At 44.9% G+C, this 18,370-nt stretch overlaps 1 protein-coding gene across 1 annotated transcript in view; it reads right to left on the bottom strand.

The window, feature by feature from the left end:
• ATXN7 (ataxin 7) overlaps nt 1-18,370 on the bottom strand; it is a 213,729-nt gene that overhangs the window by 195,052 nt on the left and 307 nt on the right. The window contains exon 2 of the mRNA XM_082265407.1: nt 9,502-9,604. The gene's annotated coding sequence lies outside the window, so the exon portion shown is untranslated. The remainder of the gene's footprint in view (nt 1-9,501; nt 9,605-18,370) is intronic.

Genomic DNA, 18,370 nt, shown 5'->3' with positions numbered 1-18,370 from the left:
CAGGATCAGCCCAAATGCCTGGACCGGCACCCAACTCAGACTCTCACCGAGCCGCTGAGAGCCTGAGCCAGCTGCTCCTGCCACCACCACAGCCCAGTGCTCCAGTGAGTGAGAAGGGGGGCAGAGCAGAGAGCCGGTGAATGACAGGCAGCAGCTCTCTGCTCGGGGAGCTGTGGGAACCGAACGATCGGTGGTGTTCGATCGCTCAATTCTCAGTGTTAAAGGCGCCAGGGGACAGATGCAGCATCGGACCGATGCTGCAACCACCTAGGTAAGTATGAATCAAAAAGAAAAGAAAAAACCCCATCTCTTTTAAGGCCCTAAAAAATGGCTCGAATGTTGTCCAACTTCCTGTTGAATCAGCTAAATATTTGAGCTGATGGTAGCCTTGCCCTGGGACTGAAGGGTGCTTTAGGGGCTTGAAGAATACTGGCTGAAGTTTGCTCTTTAGGCTGGCATTTACAAGGTGAAGCCTTGGACACAGCCACTGCGCTTAAAAAGTCATTTATCTTTAGTGGTGTCTGATCTCTTTACAGTCCCTCCACCATCTTTACTACCAAGCCAAGTCCTACCTTAAAACTCAACTTTACCCTAAGGTCCCTTTCACATAGGGCAGACTGCGGCTGCGATCCGCTTGCTCAGCAGGTAACCTGTCTGCTGATCTTTGTTGAGCAGGCAGATGATAGGTCAGTTTCGCTTATGCAGAGCGGACACAGACACAACCCACTCTCCTCTATAGGCGGTCAGACCACCTGTCCATTTACATCTGACTGCCACCCTATCCAATCTACTGGACAGAAGGGGAATGTTTTCCAATTTATTTATTTTTGGGGTGGGGGGTGCAATTCCACCAGAAGTTCTTCCCCCTTCCCTGCCTGCAACCTCTTGGGACACGTCACAGGTCCCAGGACCATTCTCAAGACACAGCACGACTGACACATGCACAGTGGGTAGATGGCTTTGAAGCCACAAGAACTCTCAGCCGGCTTCCCACAGTAAACAAGCCGGCATCGGTGACCCAGAGGCCGGCGAAGAACCGGCCTGGTTGAAAACATCGCTGGATCCCTGGACAGCTGAGTGTCCTATTGTTAAAAGTCAGCAGCTACAGTTTTCCTAGCTGCTGACCTTTAATTTAAGTCAATCTAGTGACTGAAGATCCTCTTTGAAGCTAAACTAAACTCTCTCAATCAGCAATAACTATTTTTTTTAATTATTTTTATTAGAGTTTTAATACAAAATTATTGGGGGGAAGGTACCCTATGTTCAACATTTATTATTTTTAATTCTTATGCTTCTAGATAGATAAGCAGGTATATTATATTTGTTTTAACCGCTTGCCGACCGCCGCAAGTACATATACTGCGGCGGTCAGCCCCGGCCAGGCAAAGTGACGTATATATACGTCACTAGCCTGTCACCGGCTTGTGAGCCAATAGCGGGCGAGCGTGCGCCCACCCCGGCTCGTTCACCAAGGAGTCCGTGCGTGTGACCGGCGGACCCGATGTCCGCCGGTCACACTGCGATCGTCGGTAGAGAGGGAGAAAGGCAGGCGGCTAATGTAAACAAGCCGCCTGTCATTCTCCCCTGTGTAAAAATGGAGATCAGACGGTTCTACTATGTAGGACCGTTGATCTCTGTTTTTACAGTAGTAGCCACAGCCAATCACAGTTAGAAGCACGCCCCTAGGACACACTTAACCCCTCCCTCTCCAACACAGTTAACCCCTTCCCTGCCAGTGTCATTTTACAGTAACAGTGCATATGTATAGCACTGATTACTGCAGTAATGTCACTGGTAACCCCAAAAGTGTCAAAAATGTCAGTCAAGGGTCCGATTTGTCCGCCACAATGTCGCAGTCCCGCAAAAAAAAAAAAAAATCGCAGATCGCCGCCATTACTCGTTAAAAAAAAAAAACACCAAAAATGACAAAAATCTTTCCCTTTGTTAGTAAACGCGATAACTTTTGCGCAAACCAATCAAAATACGCTTTTTGCGATTTTTTTTTACCAAACATATGTAGCTTAAAACAAATTGGCCGAAAATATTAAAAAATTTGATTTTTACATTTTTTTTTGGGGAATTTCATATAAAGAAATGTGAAAAATATTGTTATTTTTGCAAAATGTACGCTTTTTTTTTGTTTATAGCGCATGATCAAAAAATAGCACAGGTGATCAAATACCACCAAAAGAAAGCTCTGTTTGTGGGAAAAAAAGGACGTCAAATACGTTTAGGTACAGCGTTGCACGAGCTTGCAATTGTCCGTTAAAGTCACGCAGTAAAAAATCGCAAAAAAAAAACCCTGGTCAGGAAGGGGGTAAAATCTTCCGGGGCTTAAGTGGTTAACCTTTTTTTTTTTTTTTTTTTTTTTTTTTTTAAGTTGCTTCCTGCTTTCTGGCCCAGGCCAAAATTATGTCATATATCCCAGGAGTCTTCAGTGACGTTTTTTTTCTCCTTCATATGCTACAACATGAATCATCTGCCCTCACTCAAGATGGCCAGGACTAGAAATACAAGCGGGTATTTTTAAAAGTAATTTCTCGCCAAAATAAAGACATGGATGATGGCTGACTTTGCTTTGAATAATAAAAATGAATTAAATTGTATTTTCAGTTTGTGGTGCAGTCTTAGTTTTACTTTAATCCATATGGTCCCCCCTTTTCCTCAACTGCTGCAAAGAGTGAACAAGCTAAATACTTGATCCAGCCGCTGGTTTAACTATAGTAAACATGATCCCTCACTGGATTTTCTGAAATTCCACAGCGGGAATAAGAGAGGAATCCTGTATAATACACATCCACTGTTATTCAACAAGACACACTCTACATTCCTAAGGCCGGCGATACACAGTTCAAAAATCTTGGCTGGTTCCTGCTGAATCAGCCGAGATTCGAACCTTTAACCACTTAAGCCCCGGAGGATTTGGCTGCTGAAAGACCAGGGGGTATTTTGCGATTCGGCACTGCGTGACTTTAACGGACAATTGCGCGGTCGTGCGACGCTGTACCTAAACCAATTTGACGTCCTTTTTTTCCCACAAACAGAGCTTTCTTTTGGTGGTATTTGATCACCTGTGCAATTTTAACTTTTTGCGCTATAAACAAAAAAAGAGCGTCAATTTTGCAAAAATAACAATATTTTTCACATATTTTTATATGAAATATCCCCCAAAAAAAATGTAAAAATCAAAATTTTTTAACATTTTCTGCCAATTTGTTTTATGCTACATATGTTTGGTAAAAAAAAAAAAAAAAATCGCAAAAAGCGTATTTTGATTGGTTTGCGCAAAAGTTATCGTGTTTACTAACAAAGGGAAAGATTTTTGTCATTTTTGTTGGTTTTTTTTTAACGCGTAATGGCGGCGATCTGCGATTTTTTTTGCGGTACTGCGACATTGCGGCGGACAGATCGGACCCTTGACTGACATTTTTGACACTTTTGGGGTTACCAGTGACATTACTGCAGTAATCAGTGCTATACATATGCACTGTTACTGCAAAATGACACTGGTAGTGAAGGGGTTAACTTTATTTGAGAAGGAGGGGCTGTGTGTGTGTCCCTAGGGGCGTGATTCTTACTGTGATTGGCTGTGGCTAGAGCTGTAGGACCAATGATCAACGGTCCTACATATTAGAACCATATGATCATTGTTTCTACACAGGAGAGAATGACAGGCAGCTTGTTTACACTAGCCGCCTGCCTTTCTCCCTCCCCCGACGATCGCTGAGTGAGCGGCGGACATCGGGTCCGCCGGTCACACGCGTGGGGGGTCAGTGACCACGCGGGAGCGCGCCTCCGGCGGCGCGCGCGCGCTCCCCAGAGCCTCACAGGCTAGTGACGTACCGGTACGTCACTCTGCCTGTGAGGGGCTGACCGCCGCGGTATATGTACTTGCGGCGGTCGGCAAGTGGTTAAAGAGTGGGCTGAATGTACCAAGTTGATCAATCAATCAACTTGGGTGCAAGCAGCCTGCCAGATTGTCTTACGATTATCGCTAGCAGCTGCTATAGACGCTAGCGATAATCACTATCTTCTTCCGGTGGGGATGGCTTCCCCTGCCGGGAGCAGACAATTGCTGATTCCCCTGTCAACACAGTCTGTGTTGATGGGAGGATCATGCAATTTTTTTTCCACGGGATGGAGGGGTTCCTCTAACCCTAAGGGAAGGGGGGGGTGCGGTTTGGCATCCTTGCCCTGGCCGCTGGATGACCTTGTGTCCCGGCACTGCACAAGAGTGTAGTTCATTTTGCTCTCCTGTGACCCTTTTTTCAGCAGACAGGGGGCTTAAGTCCACTTTTTGCTGCGGTAACAGAGTCGGTCCAGGCATCATAACAACCACAGAGTCAGGATCAGCCCAAATGCCTGGACCGGCACCCGACTCAGACTCTCACCGAGCCGCTGAGAGCCTGAGCCAGCCACTCCTGCCACCACCACAGCCCAGTTCTCCAGTGAGTGAGAAGGGGGGCAGAGCAGAGAGCCGGTGAATGACAGGCAGCAGCTCTCTGCTCGGGGAGCTGTGGGAACCGAACGATCGGTGGTGTTCGATCGCTCAATTCTCAGTGTTAAAGGCGCCAGGGGACAGATGCAGCATCGGACCCATGCTGCAACCACCTAGGTAAGTATGAATCAAAAAGAAAAGAAAAAACCCCATCTCTTTTAAGGCCCTAAAAAATGGCTCGAATGTTGTCCAACTTCCTGTTGAATCAGCTAAATATTTGAGCTGATGGTAGCCTTGCCCTGGGACTGAAGGGTGCTTTAGGGGCTTGAAGAATACTGGCTGAAGTTTGCTCTTTAGGCTGGCATTTACAAGGTGAAGCCTTGGACACAGCCACTGCGCTTACAAAGTCAATTATCTTTAGTGGTGTCTGATCTCTTTACAGTCCCTCCACCATCTTTACTACCAAGCCAAGTCCTACCTTAAAACTCAACTTTACCCTAAGGTCCCTTTCACATAGGGCAGACTGCGGCTGCGATCCGCTTGCTCAGCAGGTAACCTGTCTGCTGATCTTTGTTGAGCAGGCAGATGATAGGTCAGTTTCGCTTATGCAGAGCGGACACAGACACAACCCACTCTCCTCTATAGGCGGTCAGACCACCTGTCCATTTACATCTGACTGCCACCCTATCCAATCTACTGGACAGAAGGGGAATGTTTTCCAATTTATTTATTTTGGGGGGGGGGTGCAATTCCACCAGAAGTTCTTCCCCTTTCCCTGCATGCAACCTCTTGGGACACGTCACAGGTCCCAGGACCATTCTCAAGACACAGCACGACTGACACATGCACAGTGGGTAGATGGCTTTGAAGCCACAAGAACTCTCAGCCGGCTTCCCACAGTAAACAAGCCGGCATCGGTGACCCAGAGGCCGGCGAAGAACCGGCCTGGTTGAAAACATCGCTGGATCCCTGGACAGCTGAGTGTCCTATTGTTAAAAGTCAGCAGCCACAGTTTTCCTAGCTGTTGACCTTTAATTTAAGTCAATCTAGCGACTGAAGATCCTCTTTGAAGCTAAACTAAACTCTCTCAATCAGCAATAACTATTTTTTTTAATTATTTTTTTTAGAGTTTTAATACAAAATTATTGGGGGGAAGGTACCCTATGTTCAACATTTATTATTTTTAATTCTTATGCTTCTAGATAGATAAGCAGGTATATTATATTTGTTTTAACCGCTTGCCGACCGCCGCAAGTACATATACTGCGGCAGTCAGCCCCGGCCAGGCAAAGTGACGTATATATACGTCACTAGCCTGTCACCGGCTTGTGAGCCAATAGCGGGCGAGCGTGCGCCCGCTGAGGCGTGCGCCCGCCCCGGGTCGTTCACCAAGGAGTCCGTGCGTGTGACCGGCGGACCCGATGTCCGCCGGTCACACTGCGATCGTCGGTAGAGAGGGAGAAAGGCAGGCGGCTAATGTAAACAAGCCGCCTGTCATTCTCCCCTGTGTAAAAATGGAGATCAGACGGTTCTACTATGTAGGACCGTTGATCTCTGTTTTTACAGTAGTAGCCACAGCCAATCACAGTTAGAAGCACGCCCCTAGGACACACTTAACCCCTCCCTCTCCAACACAGTTAACCCCTTCCCTGCCAGTGTCATTTTACAGTAACAGTGCATATGTATAGCACTGATTACTGCAGTAATGTCACTGGTAACCCCAAAAGTGTCAAAAATGTCAGTCAAGGGTCCGATTTGTCCGCCACAATGTCGCAGTCCCGCAAAAAAAAAAAAAATCGCAGATCGCCGCCATTACTCGTTAAAAAAAAAAAACACCAAAAATGACAAAAATCTTTCCCTTTGTTAGTAAACGCGATAACTTTTGCGCAAGCCAATCAAAATACGCTTTTTGCGATTTTTTTTTACCAAACATATGTAGCTTAAAACAAATTGGCCGAAAATATTAAAAAATTTTGATTTTTACATTTTTTTTGGGGAATTTCATATAAAGAAATGTGAAAAATATTGTTATTTTTGCAAAATGTACGCTTTTTTTTTGTTTATAGCGCATGATCAAAAAATAGCACAGGTGATCAAATACCACCAAAAGAAAGCTCTGTTTGTGGGAAAAAAAGGACGTCAAATACGTTTAGGTACAGCGTTGCACGAGCTTGCAATTGTCCGTTAAAGTCACGCAGTAAAAAATCGCAAAAAAAAAAAAACCCTGGTCAGGAAGGGGGTAAAATCTTCCGGGGCTTAAGTGGTTAACCTTTTTTTTTTTTTTTTTGCTTCCTGCTTTCTGGCCCAGGCCAAAATTATGTCATATATCCCAGGAGTCTTCAGTGACGTTTTTTTTCTCCTTCATATGCTACAACATGAATCATCTGCCCTCACTCAAGATGGCCAGGACTAGAAATACAAGCGGGTATTTTTAAAAGTAATTTCTCGCCAAAATAAAGACATGGATGATGGCTGACTTTGCTTTGAATAATAAAAATGAATTAAATTGTATTTTCAGTTTGTGGTGCAGTCTTAGTTTTACTTTAATCCATATGGTCCCCCCTTTTCCTCAACTGCTGCAAAGAGTGAACAAGCTAAATACTTGATCCAGCCGCTGGTTTAACTATAGTAAACATGATCCCTCACTGGATTTTCTGAAATTCCACAGCGGGAATAAGAGAGGAATCCTGTATAATACACATCCACTGTTATTCAACAAGACACACTCTACATTCCTAAGGCCGGCGATACACAGTTCAAAAATCTTGGCTGGTTCCTGCTGAATCAGCCGAGATTCGAACCTTTAACCACTTAAGCCCCGGAGGATTTGGCTGCTGAAAGACCAGGGGGTATTTTGCGATTCGGCACTGCGTGACTTTAACGGACAATTGCGCGGTCGTGCGACGCTGTACCTAAACTAATTTGACGTCCTTTTTTTCCCACAAACAGAGCTTTCTTTTGGTGGCATTTGATCACCTGTGCGATTTTAACTTTTTGCGCTATAAACAAAAAAAGAGCGTCAATTTTGCAAAAATAACAATATTTTTCACATATTTTTATATGAAATATCCCCCAAAAAAAATGTAAAAATCAAAATTTTTTAACATTTTCTGCCAATTTGTTTTATGCTACATATGTTTGGTAAAAAAAAAAAAAAATCGCAAAAAGCGTATTTTGATTGGTTTGCGCAAAAGTTATCGTGTTTACTAACAAAGGGAAAGATTTTTGTAATTTTTGTTGGTTTTTTTTTAACGCGTAATGGCGGCGATCTGCGATTTTTTTTGCGGTACTGCGACATTGCGGCGGACAGATCGGACCCTTGACTGACATTTTTGACACTTTTGGGGTTACCAGTGACATTACTGCAGTAATCAGTGCTATACATATGCACTGTTACTGCAAAATGACACTGGTAGTGAAGGGGTTAACTTTATTTGAGAAGGAGGGGCTGTGTGTGTGTCCCTAGGGGCGTGATTCTAACTGTGATTGGCTGTGGCTAGAGCTGTAGGACCAATGATCAACGGTCCTACATATTAGAACCATATGATCATTGTTTCTACACAGGAGAGAATGACAGGCAGCTTGTTTACACTAGCCGCCTGCCTTTCTCCCTCTCCCCCGACGATCGCTGAGTGAGCGGCGGACATCGGGTCCGCCGGTCACACGCGCGGGGGGGGGGGTCAGTGACCACGCGGGAGCGCGCCTCCGGCGGCGTGCGCGTGCTCCCCAGAGCCTCACAGGCTAGTGACGTACCGGTACGTCACTCTGCCTGTGAGGGGCTGACCGCCGCAGTATATGTACTTGCGGCGGTCGGCAAGTGGTTAAAGAGTGGGCTGAATGTACCAAGTTGATCAATCAATCAACTTGGGTACAAGCAGCCTGCCGGATTGTCTTACGATTATCGCTAGCAGCTGCTATAGACGATAGCGATAATCACTATCTTCTTCCGGTGGGGATGGCTTCCCCTGCCGGGAGCAGACAATTGCTGATTCCCCTGTCAACACAGTCTGTGTTGATGGGAGGATCATGCAATTTTTTTTCCACGGTGTATGGCTGGCCTAAAGCTTACTTTTTCTAATTAGCAGGTGAAACAACTGCTAAACAGCTACTTATACATAACAAAAGGGTCTTGTTGTGGATTGCCTTAAAAGCATTGTGTTGGTTCAACAGTCCAAAATCAGTGTACGCTCAAAACATTGTTCGTCCTCCTTTCTTACTGTGTTTCATTAACATCCATATTTAGAGTTTTTATAACATGGTCCTATTCCCAGACCCCCCCCCCACAACCTGCTTAGACCCTCTGATGTTTTTCCTGCTGTTTGCGTCCCTGTAAGGGGGATATATTTTCCCTATCTGTGACTACTGTAACTGGGACTGAAAGTGAGGGAAGTTCCCAAAACTTTGGGATGTCAACAAAACAGGAGCAAAGAGGAAAGCTTTCAACTTGGACACATATCCTGGTGACAATCGTCTATTTGCCTTACTTTGGGGACATTTCCTCCCAATTCCTGTTGTGTCTACAGGGCGAAAGTGAAATCTCCCCCATGGCAGGAGCAACCAATGAGAATCTAATCTGCTGAAGCAAGATGGATCCCAATTGGCTTCTATAAGTTTTAAGCTGGCCATACATAGGTCATTGTTTTTAATCAGCCAGATTCCTCTATCCACACAAGCAAGGTGTATGGAGGAATCCTCCCTTCTGTGCTATTGTATTTAGTGAGACTCCTCCACTGTCAGAATACATTAACCAACACTGCAGTGAAATGAAGATTTTCCAACATCCCATCCAACAAAAGTAAATTGTTAGATCAATTTCTGGCAACAGGAAATGCCATAGATGGATCGAAATTTGGCCTGTCCCTGAGGAACCGGCCAAATTTTGATCCATCTATGGCAAGCTTTAGGAACAAGAATTCCTGTACCTAAATAAAGCAGTTAAACTGCATATGATTTCAATTGCTTATTAGTATATAATGGTGAATGGTCAATTAATCAATTATCCAGAAATAAAAAAAAAAGATCTGTCACTAGAAAGGGAATATAGAGCTCAGAGGGCCACATACCTTTCAAGGATGCATTCCTACAACTTGAGGATGTAGTTACTGATTTATGAATAGCTTCAGATACGATTCTTAATTTTCTGGTTCTTCCTTCTGTAGTGCAGCTCTGCAGAATGGAACATAAAGAACAATATAATTACACATAATACAATATGCAAATGAGAATTTCACATTTAAAAAAAAAAAAAAAAGAAAGAAAAAAATTAATTATAAGATAATTGCATAGCATTATGTTATGTCTTGTTAATAAAGGTTAACTCCCACCAACATTTTTTTGGCAGTCTGCAGAGAAGACTTTTTTCTTCCTGTTCTGTCTGACAGCCATCACTTACACATTCAGTATGGGGGAATATATGTCGTGGGGAACACAGACAGAAGTAAAATCCTTACAGAAGCTAGAAACCATCCTCGATGTACAGTACTAGGAAATGTGTTTTTATTGCTGTCTGCTCTCAATCGGGGGGGGGGATTTCTCCTTAACCACTTTACCATCGGAGGATTTTGCTGTCTTACGTCCAGGCCACTTTTTGCGATTCGGCACTGTGCGACTTTAACTGACAATTGCGCGGTCATGCAGCACCGTACCCAAACGAAATTTATGTCCTTTTTTTCCCACAAACAGAGCTTTCATTTGGTGGTATTTGATCACCTGTGCGATTTTTTGATCATGCGCTATAAACAAAAAAACAGCGTCAATTTTGCAAAAATAACAATATTTTTCACATTTTTTTATATGAAATTCCCCCCCAAAAAATGTAAAAATCAAAATTTTTTAACATTTTCGGCCAATTTGTTTTCTGCTACATATTTTTGATAAAAAAAAAAATCGCAATAAGCGTATTTTGATCTGTTTGTGCAAAAGTTATTGCATTTACTAACTAAGGGAAAGATTTCTGTCATTTTTGGTGTTTTTTTTTTTTTTTTTTACGAGTAATGGAGGCGATCTGCGATTTTTTTTGCGGGACTGCGACATTGCGGCGGACAGATCGGACCCTTGACTGACATTTTTGACACTTTTGGGGGTACCAGTGACATTACTACAGTAATCAGTGCTATACATATGCACTGTTACTGTAAAAATGACACTGTCAGGGAAGGGGTTAATTTTTATTGGTGATCAAGGGGTTAATGTATGCCTGGTGCTTACTAACGTGTGTGGGGGGAGGTGACTGAGTGACACAAGGACAGATCGCAGGTTCAGCTATGCTGAACCCTGCAATCTGACCCTGTCTGTCACTTAGGAGATCTGCCCGCTTTGTTTACACAAGCGGGCGGATCTCCACACTCGATTCCCCGACGATCGGGGAAGAGTGGCGGTGATCACCGCCGCTCCTCCCCTGGCCCGACTCCCGCTGTGACTGAATACAGCGGGAGCGAGCCTCCGGCGGCGCGCGCTGCCCACTAGGGGAGGGGTCCAGCGACGTAGACCTACGTCGCTGGACGGGAACGAGCCACTTTGCCGCAGTACGCTCAATGTGAGCGGTCGGCAAGTGGTTAATTCCTGTTTTGTCCAACAAAGCTGCAGGAGCTTCATCATAGACTTCTATGGAGGCTTTGGAGATGCTTTGAAGCACCAAGAATGTTACATGGGATATTATTTTCAAAAGTAAGCAAATGTAGCTTGTGAACAGAACTGTAAGCTTACCATTTTATTTAGTGACAGGGGCTTTGACTGGCATTCAGAGTGCTTTAAAAACGTGTGTCCAATGCCACATTTTAAAGCAAATAAAACAGTCAAGAATTTAGAATTTTTTTTTACCTCAAGGCATTGTCAAAAAAGACGATTGCTTCACCAAGGTGAGAACTCAGAATTAAAGAAGAACTAAAGGCATTTTTTTTATTCATTTGTCCCATAGCCAAACAGGAAGTGAAAGGAAATCCCTGTAAATTAAGGGAATTTTTTGGAGACCCCCCCCCCCCCCCAGGTCATCAGCACTAGTGCCGCCATTGAAAGATGTCCCCTCGATTACTTTTCTGGGGACAACCTAAAATGTGAGATTTTCTTTAACTTTCACTTTCAATAAAGTTAAACAGGACAAATAGAGAGGGGAAAGCTTCTTAACCGGATGCCGACCGCCGCAAGTACATATACTGCGGCGGTCAGCCCCAGCCAGGCAAAGTGACGTACCGGTACGTCCCTAGCCTGTCACTTCCTTGTGAGCCAATAGCGGGCGAGCGCGCGCCTGCCCCGGCTCGTTCCCTGGGAAGTCCGTGCGTGTGACCGGCGGACCCGATGTCCGCTGGTCACTCGCGATCGTCGGGTGGAGAGGGAGAAAGGCAGGGGGCTGATGTAAACAAGCCGCCTGTCATTCTCCCCTGTGTAGGAATGGTGATCATACGGTTCTACTATGTAGGACCGTTGATCACTGTTCCTACACTTCAAGCCACAGCCAATCACAGTTAGAATCACGCCCCTAGGGATACACATAACCCCTCCCTCTCAAAAAAGTTAACCCCTTCACTGCCAGTGTCATTTTCCAGTAACAGTGCATATGTATAGCACTGATTACTGTAGAAATTTCACTGGTAACCCCAAAAGTGTCAAAAATGTCAGTCAAGGGTCCGATCTGTCCGCCCCAATGTCGCAGTACCGCAAAAAAAAAAAAAATCGCAGATCGCCGCCATTACGCGTTAAAAAAAAAAAACAACAAAAATGACAAAAATCTTTCCCTTTGTTAGTAAACGCAATAACTTTTGCACAAACCAATCAAAATACGCTTTTTGCGATTTTTTTTACCAAACATATGGTAAAAAAAAAAAAAAATTGCCCAAAATGTTAAAAAAATTTAGATTTTTACTTTTTTGGGGGGGGGGGGGGAATTTCATATAAAAAAATGTGAAAAATATTGTTATTTTTGCAAAATTGACACTGTTTTTTTGTTTATAGCGCAAAAAGTAAAAATCGCACAGGTGATCAAATACCACCAAAAGAAAGCTCTGTTTGTGGGAAAAAAGGACGTCAAATTTGTTTAGGTACAGCGTCGCACGACCGCGCAATTGTCCGTTAAAGTCACGCAGTGCCGAATCGCAAAATAGGCCCTGGTCAGGAAGGGGGTAAAATCTTCCGGGGCTTAAGTGGTTAAGGTAATCAGCATGGGTAAGACTGAGATCCATAGTACAGCCATCAACCAGGACCAGGCTAGAAAAAAATTCAGACTTTTCTCAGCAGAGCTGAACAAAAGACATCCATACCCTGAGGACTCTAGCAAAAAACTAAAGCATGATTGGTGCAGGTGGGGTTATCCTGGCTTTGTCTACAGACTATTTCCAGTGTCCAGCCCTCCTGTGGGTAGCATTATAACCTGAAAGTATACACTACTGCGCAAAGGTTTTAAGCAGGTGTGAAAAAATACTGTAAATTAAGAATGCTTTCAGAAACAGAAGTGTTCAATTCTTCTAGGTACACTTGCACAGTTTTTGAAGGAACTAGGCAGGTAGGTTGTTCCGAAAATCTTGGAGAGCTAACCACAGATATTTTGTGGATGTAGGCTCCCTCAAATCCTTCTGTCTCTTTATGTAATCCCAGACAGACTCCATGATGTTGAGATCAAGGCTCTGTGGGGACCAAACCATCACTTCCAGGACTTCTTCTTCTTTACACTGAAGAGAGTTCTTAATGACACTGGCTGTATGCTTGGGGTCATTGTCCTGCTGCAAAATAAATTTGGGACCAGTCACAGGCCTTCCTGATGGTATGGCATAATGAATAAGTATCTGCACTGATCCTGACCAAATCTCCAACTCTATTTGCAGAAATGCAGCCCCAGACTTGCAAACTCCACCATGCTTTACTGTTGCCTGCACGCTTATTTTTGTACCGCTCTCCAGCCCTTCGGTGAACAAACTTCTCCCCGCTGCAGCCAAAGTTTTCAAATTTTGACTCATCAGTCCAGAAAATCTGCTGCCATTTTTCTGCACCCCAGTTCCCTTGTTTTTAATGCATAGTTGAGTTGCTTAGCCTTGTTTTCATGTCGAAGGTATGGATGAAGGCTACTTCTGGCCAGACTTCTCCAGACAGTAGAGGGGGGGGGGGTACCTGGGACCCACTGGTTTCCTCCTATTCTGTGCAGATGACACTGCTGGACATCTTTTGATGTTGAAGGGAAGTAGGCATGATGTGTCCTTCATCTGCTGCATTAAGTTTTCTTAGCTGACCACTGCATCTGTTGCCCGTTGCTTTGTGCTTCTTCAAAAGAGTCTGAACAGCACATCTTGAAACCCCAGTCTGCTTTGAAATCTTTACCCAAGAGAGACCTTGCTTATGCATATAACTACCTGCATCAGAGCTGCCTGGGGTCGGCAACCTGTCAATCACAGGCAAGTGATGGGTAGATTGCATCACTTCCTTGCCGCCACCCGGACTACTCCTCCCATTTCTGCAGAGCAGCACAGGGAAGGAACAACGAAGTATGCTGCTTCTCTGACAAGCAGAAGGAAGGGGAACCTGGATAGGAGGGGTCACATTTTCTGGAATTCATCCCCTGTAGTTTCCCCCTTCAGCAGCTGAAAGCTGGCTTCTCCTCCTCTTCCTTTTGCAGTCTTTTAGCTGCTGCAGGGGGGAAATACAGGGGATCGGTTCCAGTAAATGCCACCCATGTTGCCCATCCTGTCCAAGCTTCCTTCTGCTGCCCGTGTCCCCTGTGTGCTCCCCTGGTTTACCCACCCCCAGCAATGCTGCCAGCTTCCTCTTCTCTCCTTCCCACCAGCTGCTGCAGAGATCAGTTTACGATGGAGAGTGAGGAAAGGGGACAATAAATATGTAATTTGCCAGTCCCTTCCTTTTATGAATAAACACAGTGAGTAATCGGTATGGCTTTTTAGATGCAATTCTTCCATAAAGACCAGACTTCTTCAGACAGTAGATGGGTGTACCTGGGTCCCATTGGTTTCCGCCAGGTCTGTGCTGAAGGCACTGCTGGACATATTCCAATGTCGAGAGGATGTAAGCATGATGTGTCTTTCATTTACTGTGGTAAGTTTCTGTGACCGACCACTGCATCTACGGTCCTCAACGTTGCCCAATTCTTTGTGCTTCTTCAAAAGAGCTTGAACAGCACATCTTGAAACCCTCGTCTGCTTTGAAATCTTTGCCTGAGAGAGACATTGCTGATGCAGTATAAATAACTTGTTGCTGTATTCAGTCTTGCCATGTGTCACATGAAACTGTCTTCCACAGCCTCATCTTGTTAGCAGTGTTTGACTGTTCCTCACCCAGGTTTAACCGGTTGCCGACTGCGCACAGTATATTTACTGCGGCAGTCAGCCCCGGCCAGGCAGAGTGACGTAGATCTACGTCACTAGCCTGTCACCGGGTTTTGAGCCAATAGCGGGCGAGCGCGCGCCCGCCTAGGCTCGTTCACAGAGGAGTGTGGGCGTGTGACCCACATCGGGTCCGCCGGTCACACTGCGATCGTCGGTAGAGCGGGAGAAAGGCGGACGGCTTATGTAAACAAGCCGCCTGTCATTCTCCCCTGTGTAAAAATGGAGATCAGAAGGTTCTACTATGTAGAACCGTTGATCTCTGTTTTTACACTAGTAGCAATGTCCAATCACAGTTAGAAACACGCCTCTAGGACACACTTAACCCCTCCCTCTCCAATACAGTTAACCCCTTCCCTGCCAGTGTCATTTTTACAGTAACAGTGCATATGCATAGCACTGATTACTGCAGTAATGTCACTGGTACCCCCAAAAGTGTCAAAAATGTCAGTCAAGGGTCCGATCTGTCCGCCCCAATGTCGCAGTACCGCAAAAAAATCGCAGATCGCCGCCATTACTCGTTAAAAAAAAAAAAAACACCAAAAATGACAAAATTCTTTCCCTTTGTTAGTAAACGCGATAACTTTTGCGCAAACCAATCAAAATACGCTTTTTGCGATTTTTTTTTACCAAACATATGTAGCATAAAACAAATTGCCCGAAAATGTTAAAAAATTTGATTTTTACATTTTTTTTTGGGGGGGGGGGGGAATTTCATATAAAAAAAAGTGAAAAATATTGTTATTTTTGCAAAATTTACGCTCTTTTTTTGTTTATAGCGCATGATCAAAAAATCGCACAGGTGATCAAATACCACCAAAAGAAAGCTCTGTTTGTGGGGAAAAAAGGACGTGAAATTAATTTAGGTACAGTGTCGCACGACCGCGCAATTGTCTGTTAAAGTCATGCAGTAAAAAAAAATCGCAAAAAAAACCCTGGTCAGGAAGGGGGTAAAATCTTCCGGGGCTTAAGTGGTTAAGCCTTGTACACAACTGTTTCTGTAAATGACTATGGGAACTCCCAGTATCAGATATAGAGATATGGATGTACAGTATATGTGCAGAGTATTTAGGGACATGAACATGGTGGGCCCCTGCATCCCTCCACCAATGGAAGAACTACTTGTACCAGATTTACTATATGCATAAACATGACCATGGTGGGGGCACCCTGCACCTCTCCAGCATTGGAGGAACTACTAGTACTAGATGTACTGTATGTGTATGTATAGACATGACCATGGTGGGCCATTGCACCCCTCCAGCAGTAGCAGAATTCCACGTATCAGATATATAGATATGGATGTACAGTATATACGGACATGATCATGGTGGGCCCCTGCAGCCCTTCAGCACTACAGGAACTGCTAATACCAGATATACTGTATGTGTATGAATGGACATAACCATGGAGGGGGCACCCTGCACCTCTCCAGCACTGGAGGAACATACAGTATGTGTATGTATAGACATGAGCATGGTGTGCCCCTGCACCCCTTCAGCCCTGGAGGAACTACTAGTACTAGATATACTATATGTGTTTGTATAGATATCGCCATGGTGGGCCCCTGCAACCCTCTAGCGGTAGCGGAACTCCCAGTATCTGATATATAGAACTGGATGTACAATATATATGGACATGAATATGGTGGGCCCTGAACCCCTCCAGCACTGGAGAAACCACTAGTACCAGATTTACTGTGTGTATGCATCAACATGACCATGGCGGGGGCACCCTGCACCCTTCCAGCAGTAGAACTCCCAGTATCAGATATATAGATATGTATGGATAGTATATGTGTAGAGTGGATATCACCATGGTTGGGGCACCCTGCACCCCTCCAGCACTGGAGGAACTCCCAGTATCAGATATATAGATATGTATGGACAGTATATGTGTAGAGTATATATGGATATCACAATGGTGGGGGCACCCTGCACCCCAGCACTGGAGGAACTCCCAGTATCAGATATATATGAACAGTATATGTGTAGAGTATATATAGATACATAGGTGTGCGCACAGGGTGTGCCAGGTGTGCCTGGGCACACCCTAATCACGCCATGTACATTAACATTTTTTGTGCTGGTAGGAAGATGGGAAAAATCTCTCTCTTACTGGCTCTGCCACAAGAGAAGTCTTTAGGCACTTGCCTTTCAATCTGTCGGCAGGGAGATAAATGTGCTGGGGTCATATATATGTAGACACACACAAACACGTGTTTGAGCTTTGGGGTGCACACCCTAATTTAATAGGCTGCGCACGCCTGTGTATAGATATCACCATGGTGGGGGCACCCTGCACCCCTCCAACACTGGAGGAACTCCCAGTATTAGATATATAGATATGTATGGACAGTATATATATAGATATCACCATGGTGGGGGCACCCTGCACCCCTCCAGCACTGGAGGAACTCCCAGTATCAGATATATAGTGATCTATGTACAGTATATATAGATATCACCATGGTGGGGACACCCTGCACCCCTCCAGCACTGGAGGAGCTCCCAGTATCAGATATATAGATATGTATGGACAGTATATATAGATATCACCATGGTGGGGGCACCCTGCACCCCTCCAGCACTGGAGGAACTCCCAGTATCAGATGTATAGATATGTATGGACAGTATATATAGATATCACCATGGTGGGGGCACCCTGCACCCCCCAGCACTGGAGGAACTCCCAGTATCAGATATATACATATGTATGGACAGTATATATATAGATATCACCATGGTGGGGGCACCCTGCACCCCTCCAGCACTGGAGGAACTCCCAGTATCAGATATATAGATATGTATGGACAGTATATAGATATCACAATGGTGGGGGCACCCTGCACCCCTCCAGCACTGGAGGAACTCCCAGTATCAGATATATAGTGATCTATGTACAGTATATATAGATATCACCATGGTGGGGACACCCTGCACCCCTCCAGCACTGGAGGAACTCCCAGTATCAGATGTATAGATATGTATGGACAGTATATATAGATATCACCATGGTGGGGGCACCCTGCACCCCTCCAGCACTGGAGGAACTCCCAGTATCAGATGTATAGATATGTATGGACAGTATATATAGATATCACCATGGTGGGGGCACCCTGCACCCCTCCAGCACTGGAGGAGCTCCCAGTATCAGATATATAGATATGTATGGACAGTATATATAGATATCACCATGGTGGGGGCACCCTGCACCCCCCAGCACTGGAGGAACTCCCAGTATCAGATATATACATATGTATGGACAGTATATATATAGATATCACCATGGTGGGGGCACCCTGCACCCCTCCAGCACTGGAGGAACTCCCAGTATCAGATATATAGATATGTATGGACAGTATATATAGATATCACCATGGTGGGGGCACCCTGCACCCCTCCAGCACTAGAGGAACTCCCAGTATCAGATATATTGATATGTATGGACAGTATATATAGATATCACCATGGTGGGGGAACCCTGCACCCCTCCAGCACTGGAGGAACTCCCAGTATCAGATATATAGATATGTATGGACAGTATATATGGATATCACCATGGTGGGGGCACCCTGCACCCCCCAGCACTGGAGGAACTCCCAGTATCAGTT

The sequence above is a fragment of the Pelophylax lessonae genome (genome assembly GCF_965119305.1).
Source record: "Pelophylax lessonae genome assembly, chromosome: 8".
NCBI classification, from domain to species: domain Eukaryota; kingdom Metazoa; phylum Chordata; class Amphibia; order Anura; family Ranidae; genus Pelophylax; species Pelophylax lessonae.
This window is presented reverse-complemented; position numbering and strand designations above follow the sequence as displayed.